Source organism: Malus sylvestris, chromosome 3 (genome assembly GCF_916048215.2).
Source record: "Malus sylvestris chromosome 3, drMalSylv7.2, whole genome shotgun sequence".
In the NCBI taxonomy this organism is placed as follows: domain Eukaryota; kingdom Viridiplantae; phylum Streptophyta; class Magnoliopsida; order Rosales; family Rosaceae; genus Malus; species Malus sylvestris.
The window spans coordinates 33,452,269-33,463,936 of record NC_062262.1 but is presented as its reverse complement, the minus strand read 5'-3'; the positions used below and the strand labels follow the sequence as shown (position 1 = coordinate 33,463,936).

The following is an 11,668-nucleotide window of genomic DNA, read 5'->3' as shown; positions in this document are numbered from 1 at the left end:
CAGGTGAAACTTTCTATTTCTTGTCAAGCAGCGGGCGACCACAGCCTACAGAAAACATTGTGTTCTGTTGTGCTTATGACACAAAGAACATTACATTCGGTAGGCTGGAATACTTCAAGGTCGCAGGAATACTGGGTTTGGGAAATGCACCTATCTTATCGATGGAGCATTCTTGTTCTGCCTGACACGCCCAAGAGACATTCAAACATATCTAAAATTTGACGCAGACATACCCTAACCACCTGAGGGAGTACGCGTCACGAAATTAGCACTCCTTCCAGGCATATCATATTACTATGTGAATATGTTGGGCATAAGCGTGCACGGACAAAAGATTCTAATAGATCCAACCGCATTTGCTATACGAGATGGAGGCAAAACAGGAGGGTGTTTCTTGGACAATGGTAGTACACTTTCTTATCTTATCACACGATTCACACCTGCTTTCAAGGCACTAATTCAGTTTCTGGAGATGTATTTTATGCGCTTTCCTTGCGTAGTTAAGACTAATGAGTCCTACCAATGCTAACTTCGCTCTGTGCTACGAATGGAAACCGCCTCTAGGGTTCAAAGACTTGCCTACTTTGACATTTCACTTTGAAAATGCTCACCTTGATGTAAAACCTGGAGATGCATTCATAACGTTCCAGGTTGATCAGAATGTGGTTTTATGTTTGGGATTCTTGGAAGATAAGGTACCTTCGCTTATCGGGTCATTCCAGCAAATAAATTACAGATTCATACATGATCTTAAAGGGCGCTACTGAAATTTGCTCCTGAGGATTGTGCTAAGAATTCTTGAGCGCAAGCTTTGAGGATGCATGTCTCTCTTTTCTATTGTGTTCTTCATTTTTGTTGAAAATAAACCACAAATTAATTCTCTTGAATTGTTTTGCAACTACATATACATATACATCTTCAATTTGGATTTTATAGATTTTATTCCTCAAAATTTGGGTTTCTACACATATACATCTTCAATTTGGATATAATATACACGGAGCCACATGATTAATTTGTCACAGGTCTAAGAAGAATAAAGAGGGCCCAATATGAAACTTGGCTGCAAGAAAGAGAATTATAGTCCGAAGTCAACCGAGATTTGGTCTTCTTCCTAAACTTCCAAATTTGACTCCTAATTAAACTCAAATTTTGAGTGGGATCCAAATCTGAATTTCCAAATCTTTTAGTTATTCCTTGGTTCTCAATTTATACCTACCATTAAGCCTCACAACAACTTCTTCAAGACCCTATTGCACGCACCAAAGGTAAGCCATTTTTAGAGTTCTAGATGCTTTTTCTAAGTTCATTCATTGAAACGTCGCTGAATTAGGTCTTAGAGGGTCTCTAGTTGGCATCACACCGGTGCCTCATTACTCATTGAAGTTTATTTCACAGGGTACTCAAGTGTTTTTCGAAACTCTATGAGTACTTTATATAAACATGATGGTGCGTCAATCACACCGTGTTCATTCCAAGTGTGTCAAGACTCAAAGTACTAACATAGAAATGAACTAAAAGCCTGTTAGAGTGATCCGTGGCTCTGAAGATGGAAAAAGTTAAGACATATGTGTATGATGGACTATATTTGGTAGAGAAATGTTGGCAGGGTATGGGCTCTCAAGGTAAGCTTGTTTTCAATTTTCAACTAGACAGAATCCAAGATCAACCAGAGCTGGCTTGGAAAGAAGTGAAGAAGTCTAAAAAATTTAAGTTCGGGAAGATCTATGCGCTAATGATATTTCAGTAGGGAAAGAATCAATTCCTATCTGCGCTGTGAATACCATAGATGATGAGAAACCTCCACCATTTATATACATAACTAGCATGATATATCCATATTGGTGCCGCCCGATTCCTCCCGAGGGTTGTAGCTGTATTGCGAATGCTCAGAATCTGAGAAATGTTCTTGTGCGGTTGAGAACACGGAGGTGAGATCCCATATAACTTCAATGGTGCTATTGTTGAAGCAAAGTCCCTTGTGTATGAATGTGGTCCTTTTAAGTGTCCTCCTTGTTACAATAGAGTTAGCCAACCTGGTATCAAATTTCAGCTTGAAATTTTCAAAACTGAATCGAGGGGCTGGGGAGTGAGATCCCTAAATTCCATTCCTTCAGGAAGTTTTATATGTGAGTGTATAGGAGAGCTCCTGGAAGAGAAGGAAGCGGAAGAAAGAACTGGGAATGATGAGTATCTGTTTGATATTGGGAATAACTACAATGACAATTCTGTTTGGGATGGACTTTCAACCCTCATGCCCAATGCACAGTCAAATTCTTGTGGAGTTGTGGGGGATGGTGGATTCACCGTTATGCAGTACAGTGCGGCAACGTGGGAAGATTTATCAACTATATTTTGTTCCCCTAATCTTTATGCCCAAAATGTCCTCTATGATCACGATGACACTGAAATTCCTCACCACATGTTCTTTGCCGCTGAGAACATTCATCCTTTGCAAGAGTTGACTTATCATTACAATTATATGATAGACCGGCCGGGTTCGTGGTTATAATGGCAAGATAAAGAAAAAGAGTTGCTATTGTGGTTCTCCAGAGTGCACTGGCTGACTTTGTTGAGGCAGAAGTCTGAGGAGAATTATTTTTCGTATATGTTTTGAATGCAGTTGATAAGTTGAGTATAACCGTCAGGACTCTTTCTTGACAGCGGTGGGTTTTGAGGTGATGGTTACTACGCGTATATGTGTATATGTGTGTATGTGTATATGTCGATGCTTATTGTGAGCTTGAGCCTTTGAACTTAAATTTGTATAGTTTCACATATGTTATTTATTCCTTTGAATAGATGAATTTCTGCGTAGTTTATCATTCATATTAAAGCTTTAGATGAAGTTTGAAATGATGAACCATTTTTCTGTGGCAGTTCTCGACTGTTTGGTTTCGGATGCTTGGTTGTGAAGAGAACGTTTAGATGCAACAAAAGCATACAAGGAACTAAACTATCACTGTATAACAATTAATTGTTAAAAAAAAAAAAAAGACGTGAACTTATAAACAAAAAACTGTTCACACTTGTTGCTTGCCTAATTTTCAGTCATCGGATCGAATGAATTGAACAAGATCAATTGCAAAAAATTAACAAGAGGTATGTAGGAAATAAAAATGTGTGTGTGGATAACATTATCCTATAATTTAAAAATGAGAAGTAAAAATTAACAAAAGCATATTTAAAAAGCTGACGTGGTAATACCGTACTACCCAATAATTTCTCATATTTAGATCCTCATCAAAATGTGCAAATTAAAAAAGTGGTTTGTTTGATAAAGGTGAAATGCATATGCAAATAAAAGATATTATGGTTGTTAAAAATGAATATCACATTGATGAGAAAAACGACTTTGTATGAGTTTATAAATAGTTGAACAACTTTCCATTTTGCCGATTAAATTTATGTTAAAACCTCAACTTTTAAGACAACAAAGAACTGTATAAAGGGGCCGGGGTACATGAAACTTGATAACAGAGAGAGCAATGAACAATAACAAACCAGGAAGTGTAGAGAGAGAGAAGAGAGAGAATCTTGTTTAACAAGGCATTGACTTATCTTATAAATACACAGCATAAACTAACTCGAGAATTATTACAAGACCAATGATATATAGACACATGGATACATTTAACACCTGGCACTTTACAACTGAAACGTTTATATCCTGGACGAGGATTCTCTCCGAATCCTCATTGTGGGGATCAAGGATTTAATCAATCGTGTCCGTTTATTGTAAATCGTGCGCTCAGTTTTTGTGAAGTACTATTTATATTCAATTTTAAATAAAAATTCAAATAATTTCTAATCACACGATGTACAATGAACTGACACGATTGATTGAACACACTATTTATATTCAATTTTAAATAAAAATTCAAAATTATTTGTTTTTACACGTAAGACATCGATAAAATTATATTTAAAAAAACACTTCAAACTCAGTAATTTAGTAACACGGAAAACCTAATTTATTTTGTATCGAGAAAAGTAAACAAAAAAACTTCAAGGTTACAAGTACATAAATTATGAGTTTTGTCTTCCATATGAAATTTTAAAGTGTTTTGTATAAATCGTGAGTGTTTTTTCTTATTTAATAACCTTGTCAATATAAGACTAAAAAAATAATGATATTTTCGAGTCTTTAAAGATATGTATAAGTAATGAATGGGCACCAAATTAAACCTTTTGATGACACGTTATATGATTTGCAAATTTGGTCCAAAAATTTAGTCTACGCATTATCCTTTGTTGAAGATTAAACTTGAATTGGAATGAATATTTAAAAATAGCAACCCACATAGTTACTAGCTAGTAATTAAAAATAAATTAGCAACCAAACAAAAATTTGTAAATATTGAAAAAAATAAACATGCACATAGCATTTCAAACTTAGGACCTCTTGTTAATCTTAAATACAAAAACCATTGCTTCTAATTAAACTTATAATCATTTAGCCAAATTTTATAAATTTATATTGTTATGAAAAGAAATTTGTAAAAATTTAAATTTAAATAAGCACACATGTTGTTTTGAACCAAAGACCTACTCATTAATTTCAAACAACAAATCGCCGATTCTAGTTAAATTTCTTTGTCATTAAACCAAATTTTATAAATTTATACTCGTATGAAAATATATATAAATATGCCACACCAATAATTTTTGTGCCCGTAATTTTTTTGAGCCCCGGACGATCGTCCTGCCCGCACTAGGCCTGGGCCTGGGCCGGCCCTGGACACAAGGCCTTACCACGGTAATGACGACGACAATGTGATTATTCCAGTAATACTATACATACAAGCCTAGATTCTAAAATCAAGCTTATTAAGGAAAACTGCTTTAGTTGGAATGTATTAATCGAGCTTAAGCCACAAAAAATAAATATTATATGGTCATCAGCTGAAATGGGGAAGAGGGAAACACCTTTGCTGATTGCTGCAACAAATGGTGTGACTGAAATGGTGGGGAAGATCCTTGAAAAATTTCCCGTGGCCATCCGGGACACTAACTCATAGAAAAAGAAGGTGGTATTGTTAGTTGCAGAGAACAGGCAACTCCATGTGTACCAGCTCTTGCTACACAAAAAAAAACCCCGATCAGAGACAAGGTGTTCAGCGAAGTGGATAATGCGGGGAATAGTGTGTTACATCTCGCAGCAACAGCAATGTTAGAAGCCAATAACCCTTGCATTAATCTTGGGCCAGTGTTACAAATGCAAAGGGAAATCAAATGGTTTGAGGTAAGATTTTAAACCCATGGTCTTAATCATATTAAAGCCAATAATTATCGCACCAAGTACTAGGGTTTGATCCTAGCCATGTGAAATAAAATTTTATCATGAGACATGGTTCTGGTTGCAGAATAGAGTCTCACATGAGAGATATGACAAAATATTATACAACTCATAAGTGGGATCTACACAGTTCCTCGTCACCTATTTTTTTTTTGTTAGGATAATATATATGCACAAATAGAACCTCTTTCAAAGTTTTGATAAAAAAATAGAACTAAATGACTCTAAAATGACGATAAATAAGCACTAAACCGTGGTTTCTGTTGGTATTCGGACCATCTTCATCTTTGAAAACTAGAATAAAAATGAGAGAAAGATGGAGATTTGAGTAAGAGGCAGCAGCGGCAGAGAAGAAATGAAAAACAGAGAGCAGATAGACTTTCTACGAAGAGAGATATTTTCTTAATTGATTCAGATGACTCTTCCCAGTGCATAGGACAGCTGCCACTGCCAGGACAATTGGGCAGCTCTTTACAATTCATCCATGCCATACATGCGGCAGTAGGTTAGAGTTTAGATCAAAAACCAAAATACCAAACTAGACATACAAGAATACAGCAGAGTGTTAACTTTAACAGTTTTATTGTCTGCAGTTTCATGTTACCAGTAATTGAAAGTCAGATACATTTTTGGTCCCGCTGTTTTACATGAATATGGAGTCAATTTGGTCTATGTGTAAAAAATTTGAACGATTTCATCCACTTAAGATTGATCTTGGACATTAATTTCTTATGAATTAATGTGCAGTTCGTAAAAACCTCCATGCCACCACACTTCTTTGCCCCCTACAACAAGAAAAACCAGACTGCAAGGGCTATATTCAGTGAATCACACACTGAGCTAGTCAAAACCGGAGGAGCATGGCTCACAAAGACCTCTGAAAACTGATCGGTCATGGGTGGCCTTATCGCCACTGTCGCCTTTGCCACTGCTACTGCAGTTCCTGGGGGCATCAGAGAGGCTACTGGCAGTCCAATCCTTCAAAACCAGGCAGCTTTTGAGGTGTTTTCCATCTTATCTCTCTTTGCGCTGTGCTCCTCCGTCACATCCATGGCCATATTCCTGAGCATCCTAATGTCCCGGTTCCCCGAAAGGGCTTTTGGAAAGGCGCTGCCTAGCAAGTTTTTAGTGGGCTTAACAATACTCTTCTTGTCCTTGCTTTCGATGCTAGTTTCATTTTGCGCTGGACATTTCTTCATGCTAAAGGGTAAGCTCAAACACTTTGCCGTGCCTGTTTATGGTGAAGGGGATGAGGATGAAGATGTTGACAAGAATGATACAGAAAAGCACAATGGAGAACGGAGCAAAGTGCAAGCCAATGCCAAGGAATTGGGAGAAAAGTAGGTGATGGAGCAACGGGTTCACTTGCAAGATGGTGAGCCTCTTTTTCCCTTTCATTTCCTTATCTTTGTCATTTGTCTTATTCTTTTTATATTAATGTATAGAAACAAGAAAGTACATACCTTAATTTTATTGAATTGTCCGTTGTCTTTGGCCGAAAGGAAGAATTAAGCATGATATAAGCAACACATTGAAATAGAAGTTAAACTTGATTTCTGGACAGCTTGGAAGTGTCCTGAGATTGTAATTTGAATTAAAAGAGTATGGTGCTATATTGCAGAAAACTTATTTGTTTTACAGAGAAAAATTATGTTTCAAGTAGCCTATTTTGGCTCTCGATTTCCAGGTCCTTATGAGTTCTTTTTTATCCAAAATTCTGTGTATTGAAACTAGACATGTCCATGATCAAAACCATGGTCTAAAATATCGATGATATCGGAAATATCGGTAGTCCAAAAACACGGAAATTTCGATGGAAATATCGGGATATTATCGATATCGATAAAAATTGAATAAAAACCACGGAAATTGTAAGAAAAACTTAGAAATTTTTATTGAAACTTTGCAGGATATTTATTTAGTCAATTATCTATTAGTTTATCACAAAAAATTGGAAGGAAATGCATTGCATGATGGATTTAACTGATTTAAGTTGATTATATAGCGAGCTGACAAACATTGTGAATGTATAAAATATGTAATAATTAATGAAAAAAGTTTAAACACACCATAATCATTTATATATAATGAATTAGTAAAATATTTTACACTTTATACATTGCATGGTAAGATACATGAGTGACTTAGTACCACATAGAGTTCCTATGAGGTTCAAAATTTTCACTATCTTCATCATCTCTATGTGTAGAGTAAGTGTATTGTGAAAAGTAGTCAGCAACCATGGTAATGGCTTTCAAGAACCAAAACCCAGAAGTCAATAGGAAACCGAATACTTCGCTATTTTTCGGGATTTCGGGATTACCAAACAAATCCCATATCGAAAAATTCGGTATTTTTCGGGATGGTTTTGGTTTGGGTTTAGGACTTTTTCGGTTTGGTTTGGGATTTTCGGGAATTTTTTCCAGCCCTACATGTAAGTGACCAAATAAAAAATAGAAAAATTAAAAACCACATGCCATTGACTAAGTAATTAATTGACACAATTTAAAATATAATACCACAAAAAATTTGGAATATATGCAAATTTGTTTCTTGCAAAAAGAATTCAAAACAAAACCATATATATAAATATTTTAGCATATTTTCACAAAAACATAAGTGATATGGTGGTCAAGGCGTTGAAGGAGTCAAATGGGAGGGATTTGAATCCCTCTATGCGCAAGATTGAGACTTTTCAGAAATTTTCAAGTATTTTTGGGTTTCATCTCGCGATATATTAACGATAATTAAGTGGATAAGTCATGAAATATCGTCATCTCAAAAAAAAAAAACGATATATTTTGGTCCATGATTAAAACCCATCTGATTTCACTTAATTCCGTTGAGTTTTGGTTGACCAAAACTATGTTCAAATTTGAGTCACAAAGCTGCCAGACAGCAAGTTCTGCATTTCCAGTTTTGGGATCTATTTTATAGTTGGCATTACTTCCAATATAGTGCTCCGTTTTCTACCAATATTATGTGTTTATGAATTACACAAAACAAGTCTCAAAAAACATTTAAGTTTGTACCATTTAGTTCAGGATTGAGCGTTTAAAAGTGAGTTTAAATTTGGTTGATCAAAGCAGTTTTTATGCAGCTTTTGTGGAGGAGTATTGTTTCTATAGTACCCAATCATTCTCCTGTTTTTCTTTAAATTACTTTTCCTTTATATTAGTGTTGTTATTTGAAGTATAAGTTGTACTAAAATAATGTCTATGCTACACAAGTTAATAATTTGTAATTATTCACTTCCATGCTTGTTAATATGCGTTACTTGTGTTTGTTTTCATTTGTTCATGCTTTTGTAAATTGGTTTAGATTCGGGTGTTGTGCTAGAAAGTTTGGAGGACTTGTGTTGATAAAGGTAGTCGAACACGAGGTAGGAGGTTCTAGGGAAACCCCATTATTAGTATTATTCTTTATTATTCGTATTATTATGGGATCTAAATATTTTTTGATAATTATTTGGATATATGATTGCCAACTAAATGCCTATCTAAACTTAGCATTACTACCTAGCATGAGATAGAGATGAAAGTCAGAAGATGAGTAAGGTACTTTATTAGATTTTTAGTAGAAATAGTAATTAAGGGAATTCCTTGTGTTGTGCTTCATATGACTAGATGATTGGTTGATACGTGGAATCGATAGCGTGTGCGCGTTCAATTATGTATGATGTGTGATGATGAGACTGCACCATGTAACTGTGGTACATATGTGATCTTGCTTGATTAATTTGCATTAGGGGACCACACTGTTGGATACATGTCTATGGTCATGCTTGGTTAATCCGCATTATTAGGGGACCATATGCATTATATGGGTGACTTTTCTTGGTTAATCGCATTAGGGGGTCACTGTCTATGATTACTCTATTCCATAAGTAGTTCTGCTTGGTTAATCTGCATTAGGGGACCATAAGCATTATAGGGGTGGCTGCTTGGTTAATCCATATTAGGGGTTCACTGCTTATTCAATTACTTGTTCTATAGGTGGTCCTGCTTGGTTAATCTGCATTAAGGGACCACAATATTGGATATATGCTTATGGTCATGCTTGGTTAATTCGCATCAGGGACCAAACACATTATAGTTGACTCTGCTTGGTTAACCTGAATTAAGGGGTCACTACCTATTTGATTACTCTATTCCATAGGTGGTCTTGCTCGGTTAATTCGCATTAGAGACCATACACATTATAGGGGTGACTCTACTTGGTAAATCTGTATTAGGGGTCACTGCCTATTGGATGGATATGCCAATGGTTTTGCCTGGTTAATCCTCATTTGGGAACCATATGCATTCTAGAGTGAGATTTGTTAAGTGCTCCGGGTACACAGCTCCGCTCGATTCCGTTGAGTGGTCCGGAAATGAATTTTAATCAGGATTCCGTTGAGTGGTCCGGATATCCCGCTATGCCTCGGTTCCATTGAGTGGTCCGGAATCGTTTTCTATTGGAGATTCCATTGAATTGGTTTGGAGCTAGATTCCTAGAAATCTTTATGATTCTTTGTGTCACTCTAGCCTTAATTTTGTACATGTTTATGGATGAAATATTTGAGAACCTTTATGTTTTGAATTAGAAAGGCTAATGAATGTCTAGGTGACTCATTCGGGATTTCTGGCTAGATTATTCATATGTTTATCAATTATGGTTTATGATTGATTTATATTTCTCGGATTGGTTGATAAATATGGTTAATGGTTAATATTATGCATCGTTGGTTCATTGAAATGTTGTATGTTATCATTTATGGAATTGTGCTACAAAATGTTATGATATCTGTGAATGAAAAACCTTAGTTGACATACGGGTTCGTTGCATAGTCTGGAATCGAGTGAATCATGCTCGTTGAATTCCTTTGAATAATTATGGAGCTAAATGATTTTCTGCTAGGAAGTACTACGAGAAATCTCATACTTTAATGAAAGTGTGAACTATGAATGGCTTGATTCCATCGTCGGGTACGTAGGTAGTGTAACGCAAATGTTAGATGCAGCCATAAGATAAAAGAAAAGTTGATATGTTGTAGAACCTTTGATTTGTGTTTTAGTTATGTCTTGGAGGCGGGGCATGAAATATGAACAGGTATGTGGTGACGTCACGTGGCGATGCTAAACGTATATAGGGATCGGGGCGTGACATCTTAACCCTATTTTTTGTTAGGAGAGTGACCTATTGATGTAATTTCAATTTAGGTCCATTTTTGTTTCAATTCAACACCCGCTTGATCATTGGGTTTCATATTACATAATTTATTTTAAATTCAAATTTTGAGGCAATTAATATTAATGTTGACCATGAGATATCTTGTCACGCCCCGATCCCGACATACGTCCAGAATCGACACGTGACGTCACCAAATACCCGTATCTCTAACATACCTTGCCTCCGGAATATGACAAATTACAACTCGAGAATTGAATCGCATAGTAATTTTCTGTATACTTCATGGCTGCATCTAACCTTCTCGTTAGACTGCCTACGTACCCTCATTAGGAATCAAGCCATTCGTAGTTCGTCATTTCACTTCAATCGAACATTCAACACATAGACCACTATGTCTCAACATAATACAACGACTCAATCATGTAGCACCTCAAGGAACATTTAACAAAGAACAATAATAATTTTTAGTCATCTAGTCATTCATCCACCCATAAGCGTTCCAACACCATCCAATTATCACATCAATCAATAGAACTTGACAAGCATAAAATTTCTAGACTCAAGGTAACATAACAAACCCACATGAAAAAAAATCAAGATTTCCCTTCCATCCTTCATATAAATCATTATGACTCAACAGCATCTCAATTCACAACATACATCATATTTAAGAACCGACAACACACAAAACCATTCTCTAGCCACATTAATTAACTAATATGGTAAAAAAAAATAACAATCATTCCCATATCTTCTAAATTCATAAACTATGAAATCATAATTGAATCGTAGAAAATCTCGAAGGAATCCCACAATATTCTCAAAACCATTATTCACAATATACTAAAACGAAGGCTAGAGTGACACAGTTAAGCCAAACCTACTTCTTCGAAGAATGGGATTTTGTGTGAAATCTCGTTCCTGGATTTCACTGTTATAATCTACGTATTTGAATTATTGAGATTTTATATTATTTTTTGAGAATTTATTTTAATTTGTTTGAATTAAGATTTTAATTAAATTAGTTATGAAGTTTGAAGTTTGGAGATTAATTATTTAAAATCCGTAGACCTTTCGAGGTCACAATTTATATCGTTGAACAGATTTCGAGATCACGAACGTATAGGCGAAAGCCGCTTGTGAGTTCGAGTTTTAACGGTATAATTACGGATATTTGAAGTTGTGTTACTAAACTAT

The 11,668-nt window shown here is 35.6% G+C and overlaps 1 pseudogene; it reads left to right on the top strand.

Annotated features, from left to right (window-relative positions):
- Positions 1-1,549: 1,549 nt before the first annotated feature.
- On the top strand, positions 1,550-2,567 carry LOC126617208 (histone-lysine N-methyltransferase, H3 lysine-9 specific SUVH6-like; annotated as a pseudogene).
- The last annotated feature ends 9,101 nt before the right edge of the window (positions 2,568-11,668 follow it).